The following is an 8,076-nucleotide window of genomic DNA, read 5'->3' on the forward strand; positions in this document are numbered from 1 at the left end:
GTTCATGGAAAATTCTAATAAAAATATGAACTTTCATACATAAATTATGGTATAATTCAAAAGTACACGTCCATACGATTCCAAAAGATTTTAAGAAATCTCAATATGACTTCGCAAGTAAAAGTTATGATAAATTATAGCAGTACAATCTTTATAATAAGAGGAAAATTTAAAATATAGTTAAAATTAGCTATTAGAATCTAAAAAAAGTTGTAGTACTCGGAAATACCTACGCGTGGATATAAAGAACATCAAAAACAAAGCTCGTATGCGAAAAATATGATCTTCCAAAGATGTAGCAGTCTGGGAGCATGACACGTGGTGAAAACCCTAGCTGCCTTGGTTCACGATATGAGCATGCATTCTGACGATGTGAGAATGCTCTAGAACACTCCTCAAGGATAGAATACGTATGGAAAGTCTACGGGGTGATATGTTTAGGTCTCATGACGTGAGATGTTATCCGGACACCTTCTAAAGCTAGAAACCCAAACAGTAAGTCAACGAGGTGATACAACCATACTTCACGGCGTGAGCATGTATGTTCACAACGTGAAAGTTCCCTGGACACCCTAGAAATATCAAGTTCTACCCTTGCTCTCATTACACCAAAATTTCTTTCTCTCCCTCGTTTGTTGAAGGCTTTCCTTATCCCGAGTCTGACGATCATGAATCGCTGACCATTTGTAGTTAGATTCTATGAAATCACCCTACTAGGGTAAGTTTCACGGCCCCACTTTTTAAATGTTTTTGGGGGAAAATGCATGCTAAATAGTGCATATAAGTTAATATTATATTTATATGATCGTATGTTCGGATCAACATAAAATTCTATTAACCTAGATATAGTAGTTTTAAATCATATATACTTATGATATATTTGATTTTTTGAAACTATACAACTACTGGTATGTTGTTATCTTGAGTTTTACGTTGGTTATAACTCGATATTGATCTATATAACAGATAATTTAAAGTCATACAACTATCTTTGACTTGTTAAGAGTGTTGTTATTATTGGTTTTATGGTAGTTAAAACCTGGTTTTACTTCAAATTATAGTTTTTGTACTGCCTAAATATTATTAAAGTTATAGGCAATGTTTAAAGCATAGTCCAGTAACTTAAGGATTTAGATAAGAATATGCTTTCACGGTTGGAACTATCAGAACTCGACAAATCTACTTGAGGTATTCAATTCTTCAACTAATAATGAAAATCTTATTAAAATCCTCCGACCTATAAATGCTAATCCCGTGTGAGAGAGGAAGTTATGTATAGATCTATACAGGTTGACACCCCCACTCATGGTTGCTAGCTACAACCCACGGTTTGACGAAACCCATCGGGTGACGAACTGTCCTTTTGTTTTGTTTGTGGATCCGGCATCGATGATTTGTGTGCGGAGTGGTTGAACTAGTGCACCCCTTTGTAGCACTAATCAGAGGTCTTGAACATCATATAGCAGCGGTTATGGACTCATGGTAGCGCAATTATACTATATAAACATTATACTTTGTCGATATACAAGTATTAATGTTAAGTATAAGGTTCACAAACACTTATACTAAGAGTACATGAAACTATAAGTATACTACTTATTCATTAAGTAAACCATTATACCTTGAATATATACAATATGTTGGAGACAAGTATAAGTATGACACTTTCAAACTATGATTTATACTTTTTGAACTTGAAAAAGTACTATTTTTACTCAAAGTCAAAACCAGTAGACTCACCAACTTTATGTTGATGTATTTTCAAAATGCAAGTGTTTTCAGGAACTTAATAATCTAGAATGTTACTCGAGCAGGGAAACTTTTGCTGATAAATACTACTATTCTTTTTTTTTTGGTATGGAATGTCTGTCTGTTAAGACGTGTACGATATTTCAGATACTATGTAATAATGACTAGGAATACATGAACAATGTCAATTTCTATTATCAATAAAGGTATGTAGTTTATAGAATCTTTTTGTACTGTTCAATGTGTGTTTAATAACTGTGATACAAAAATGAAGTTACACAGCCCGATGTTTCCGCCGTCGGTTTGGGGTGTGACATTAGATTTTGTGAAATTGACCATTCTCCTAGATATTTTTATTCTAACTAAGTAGGTTCATTAAACACTCTATGACATGTGAAGTGGGATTCAGTCCTCACTGGCACATATAGATGTATATGATTATGAGGCTTATACTCGTCCTGAAGCGCTCGATAATCTAGAACTTAGGATAGAGATGTGTTATCTCGTTGAAGAACCTATCAAGCATTTTGGATAATTGTTCAACAATTCTTTTGATAACAAAGTGTATGTTTCTCGAAGGGAAGTCTTCCAAGAGAGGGAGCTGTTTCCAGAAAGGCTAGTGGGAGCCACATTGATCTTGATAAGATTCAAGACTCAACCAACAAAGAACCTAAAGTTGGACCTAACATTAAATTCATAATTGAAAGAGATATTGACAAAACTAACATACCTCTACCTCTTCTTTATAGATTCGATAGAGGATGGAATATGGTTAGTTATATAAGAGCTTATTTTACTAATGTAAATGAGTCACTGGTATGGAGAAATCAAAGTATACCAACTATCGGAAGCTATGATGGGCCCTAAAGGCTACAACATGGAGGGAGGACACGGAGAGCGAGATTTAGTCCATGTATATAAAAACTTGGTAGATCAAGCACTTGTCCTTAACCATTAGATATAAGTGGATCTTTAATAAGAGACAAGTATGTATAGGAACAAACACATAATCAAACCAAGATAGGTTGTGAAGGATGTGTAAGCTTAATAAGTTCATTTATGGACCGAAATAAGCATCTCGCAAGTGGGATTATGAGAAAGTTCAAAGAGTTTGAATTTAGAGAAATAAAGGTGAGCCATACATATGTCAAAGCTAATGGGAGTGATTGGAATCTTTGTTTCAAAGAGAAAGTTCAAGGAGTTTGAATTTCAAGAAACATAGATAAGCCATATATATATATATATATATATATATATATATCAATGCTAGAGGGAGCATTGTAGTCGCCCTTGTATTTTACATAGACAATGTAAGATTCACAGGAAACTATATTCTAACTTAGCAAGTGTAAAAACTTGGCTTAGTATGAAAATTGTTTCGCTATGATATACATGGGAGATATAAGACACATATAATAATGATCTATGGATATAGATTAAAGTGATTCATTTGATTAAGCAAAAGTACATGGAATCTTGAGGAAACTCGATATGCAGAACTTGGAAAGATTCATGCTTATTAAAATATGGCATAACATTAAGCAATGCTAATGTCCTAGTTCTACTATTGAGATAGGTATGAGTCATGTCCCACATGCTTCTACTATGGGATCGATTATATATGTCATGACATGTGCCATATCTGATGACTCGTATGCGTTGAGCATGACAAGTTTGATTAGATCAATTTGGCAAGAATCAATGAATCGATATCAAGAACATTCTTAAGTGTCCTAGGAGGACAAAGGAAAAGATCTTGATAGTATGGAAGAGATCATTGTAAGAGTTACATTGATGCTAAGTTCCACACCGATAAAAATGATTTCGTTAGCAATCAGAATTTGTGCTTTTACTGAATGGTGATGTACTAGCTTGGAAAAGTATCAAGTAATACACCATAATGGATTTAATCAGCTTATAGTATATTGCAGTTGGTTAAATTGAAAAGAAAAACAATGTGACTAAAAGAGATTCATTAGTGACATCCTTGTTGAGATTCAATCATTGATGGTCCTTATGAAGGTTCTTATGACTTTAAGGGTGAACTTACCTTGAGTATGGATCCTAAGTCACACAAGGTCACATGATACATACTCAATAAGTTCCAACACATTTGATACTGATTCAAATGTGAAGACATCATGATCAATAAGTTATATCAGAAGAAAATTTTGTTGATCCATTCCATAAGCCAATGTCATTGACTAATTCTGATAGATAGACAAAGTCGAGAGGCATTAGATTTGCAGATTAATTGGCTTAAACACTCTTGGTTTAGTTTGTTTTAAACCTAAGAACTTAAAGCAATATAAGTGTTAATTCTTTTTGGCGATTATTAAGTGGAGATCTTAATATATGATGGAGTTCGGTCATTAAAATTATCTTATTACTGAGTTCTCCTTTTGTATGTTTGGAACCCACTTTACGAGTATTAATTTACTCAAACGTTCACAATCAGTCATACTCTTATGAGTATTAGTGGATTCTCCATAATGTTTGGGCATAACATAGAGATTGTGTTACCACTCATGAGTACTTAATAGAGATTTAAGTATTGGACCAACCAACGATTAAAGATTACTTCATGGATACAGTCACGAGTAATTCTAAGGTGATAATATCTTGTATTCTTCAAACCTAGATACAAGTGGAGTTTTGCTCTATGATTCTATTATGCATTGGTCCACTCCAACTCTATCTGTGACTGGTAGTGATAAAGGGTATGTTCATGTGTGACATGATGAAATATACAAAAACTATGTAGTCGAAGTTTATTTTTTCCTTCTGCCTTAACATGAGAAGGGATATCTATGGGACACTCGATGATTTGGTGCTGACATCTAAAGTGCTTGGCCGAGCTCTAACTGGAATTGATATGTTCAATTTAGTAGTCAGATACAGTCATCACAAATCTATATCGGGAAACATAATCTTGAATTCTAAGATTGACCATTATCCACGTCTCGAGTTCATACAGATATCATAGAATAAAGGAATAGTTTATCCTTTATCTAAGGGTTGAATCTTGACTAGATCAAGAGTTCGGTAGTTGCATTGGATGACTAACTCTCTGTTGATTATTGGAGAAATATCAGACCTCATATAGTTGATGACTTGTCCAAGTGGGAGAGTGTTGGAAAGAGTGTCCAAGGTCATTAAATTCTGGTAATATTTCTAATAACTATAGGGTCCTTTTTGGTTACCCTCAAGACCCAAATTGAGTAGAATAAATAAATGAGAAATTGGTTTATTAGTTATTATGATTAATAATTAATTAGAAACTAATTGGAAACACATTTTGGGAATTAAATAACAGTTTAATTCATTAAAGGGTTGAATATTCATTAATCGATAGTTGGTTTATTAGGAATGTTCCCAAACCCTTGTGGGATTAGGGTTGGACGAAAATCACTCCATCCCACCTGGGAAAAGGATTGAATTTCGTGGTAAGGCTCCCATCCCACACGGGAAAGAGTAAAAAACCAAGGAAGGCATCCAAGTCTATAAATAGGGCCTTAGGGATTTCATTCCTACTTGCACATTGGCTTAAAGTTTCGCGAACCTTTTTCCTCCTCTTATTAGGGACAATTTCTAACCCTTTTAGGGTTTGTGAAATTAACCTTTCTCCTAGTTATTTTTATTCTACTCTTTGATGTCATTGGATATGATACCATTAGAGGGATTCTGGTTTCAGCCCTCTCATCCAAGCAACTTCGTGGAGGACAAGATCTAAAGCATGGAGATCAAGGACTACATAAGAGGTACATTTTTATTCTTTGTTTTAATGTTTTCTAAGGTAGATGTAATTAGCATGAAACCATAGATCCATAGGTTGCATGTACACTTAGGTATATCTTAGTTTTCATTTTTTCTGCTACCTAGTTTAGAGTGTATTTGATGCGTAGAAAAACCAACAATTTCTTGGACCCTATGGACTAGGAAAGTTATGATCTTTTTCCTTCCTTTTAGCCATGCAAGTTATCTTGGTCCTTTAGGTCTTTTTTGTGTATTAAAGTTTAGATATTGGAAGATTGTGGCCTTATTATGGATAAAGTTGGAAACTTTATCCATCTAGACATCTTGTTGATTCATATATGAAAGTGGTAGACTTAGACTTAATGGATTAAGTTAAGAAGGATGCACTTTTGGGTCCATTTGAGACTTAAAGTCTACATCCTGGTGGTTTGAACCTTCCTAATGGATAAAGTTAGATACTTAATCCATTAAGACCTTAAAAAGGATCAAATCTAAGCTTTAGAGCTCTTGAAATCGAAAGAAAATGGATTAAGCTCGTTTTGGTTGTTTATACTAGTCCCTACGACATGGAGATTGGGAAATCAATAACTATATTGGCCTTTTGTGTCCACGACATGGCCAAGGAAGGCCACAATGTGGAGGGCTACTGTTGGCAATTTTGACCTTAGCTTTTACCATTGACTTTTTGACAAGTTTGACTTTTGGTCAAACTTGGGTAGAATTGAGCATTTGACTAAGGATTGGTTTCGGTTTGGCCTTAAGGAGCATAGTTTGGATGTTCTATTATTAAGGTAGTTGTTGGGCTTTTGTGAATAGTTCATGTGAGTTTTCTCACTATACTTGCATGTATAGTAATATATGCATGTCGACCAACTGGGTCTTATTTGTTTATTTCTGTTATATATTAAATGAGTTGTTGATAACTCCTGGACTGCTGTAAGTCCATGGGACTACTGATAGTCCCCAGGGTTGTTGTTAACCCTTGAGGTGTGTTGTTAATCAATCGAGCGTGTTGTTAGCCCATTATGACCGCTAATAGTTTTCGGAGTTTGCTGATAACCTTTAGCTGATAATTATGTTGTGTTGTATGTGGTATTTTGGGGAACTCACTAAGCCTTGTGCTTACGGTTTATGTTTAAAATGTTTTCAGGTATTTCCGGTTTCAAAAGGAAGGGATCGACTTGATCGCACTGCATCCCCTGGAAATTTATTTTTCCTTGATAGTTTATGATTTTACTCTGATGTTTTAAAGAATACTTTTACTCTAATTGTCTTTTGGGTTAATGAATGAATGGTTTTGACTTATTAAAAATTAAATTTTTACTCGGTATTTTTAGGACATTACACTAATTCTAATTTTCCCATCATCTCCATGGGGTTGTGTCCTGATCTTCTTCCCACTCTGGTTGTGCATGTAATGGCATGCATCCTTAGTAGGATCCTTTAGCCTCTTTATTTGAGGCCTACATGGCATCCTCTTATTTTCTAGTGGCAAAAGAGTGTGGTAATTGGTTATAGGCCACAAATCACTACCATTTATAGGTATGGTATACACTTCATAAGATTTCAGGTATATTGTCTTACTAAACCTTGAGTTGATATAGGTTAAAGGGTCCCTATTGAGAAAATATAATGTTGTAATAAAATGAGCACATTCAGTGTCATTCAAATCCCACTGCCTATAGGAACACCTCATCTTTCTCAGGTTCAATGTGTAGACCATAATCTCATTCCTAAACTGAATAAGGTTTAATCCACTAGGCACCACATCAAAATGCATGTTTGGAATCCTAACCATGTAAGAGTTTGTAAATTAATGCAAAATTATAGGTTTACTGATTATGTAGGTTAACTAGCCACCCTTAGGCAACATTGGATTCATCCATCCTCTCTAATGCAATAGGTTAATCATTTCCAGTGAATCTAAGTACTTTCTTCTTCATCATGTATAGCCTTTCCAAGGAAGGAAATAACATCGTCTCTAATGCAACTGGGCAATAACATGCCATAATTTATAAACCAAAAAGAAGATTGTACACATAATCACCTCGATCTTTGATAACATCCTTCAGTCCAATCTTGAATATGTTGTAGTTAAGTGTCTCATATTCAAGTTGTGGTATTGTCTCACTGTCTCCATTTTATTACTTTAGAGGATTTGGCACAAACACACCATGGTATTTTATACGAACGGCGAATTCAGGTTTCCCTTTTGCCTCAACACTCATTGCTCTCGGAAGGGGTTTTTTGATTTTATGGTTTGTATGTTTGGAGAGGGAATGTTTTGATGGAGAAGAGGGTATCTATGCAAAAAAAGAATAAGGAGAAAGACGATAATCTTGATTAGACATCGTTGTCGGTTATCAATGTGCAAAACGACACCGTTTCACTAGTTGTTACCGTTTAAACGACATTAACTGAGACCCAATTAAGCTACATACAAGTAGAGAAGGTCGCAGTGGCCAAAACAAACAGAAGTTCAAACTTCATAATCTAATTTAGCATGATCGGATGTTTAATGGCTAAACTGAGTCGAAATCAAGACTTGCATAGTCATTTGATTTAAAAGTC

This window comes from Lactuca saligna, chromosome 7, assembly GCF_052625555.1.
Source record: "Lactuca saligna cultivar CGN05327 chromosome 7, ASM5262555v1, whole genome shotgun sequence".
In the NCBI taxonomy this organism is placed as follows: domain Eukaryota; kingdom Viridiplantae; phylum Streptophyta; class Magnoliopsida; order Asterales; family Asteraceae; genus Lactuca; species Lactuca saligna.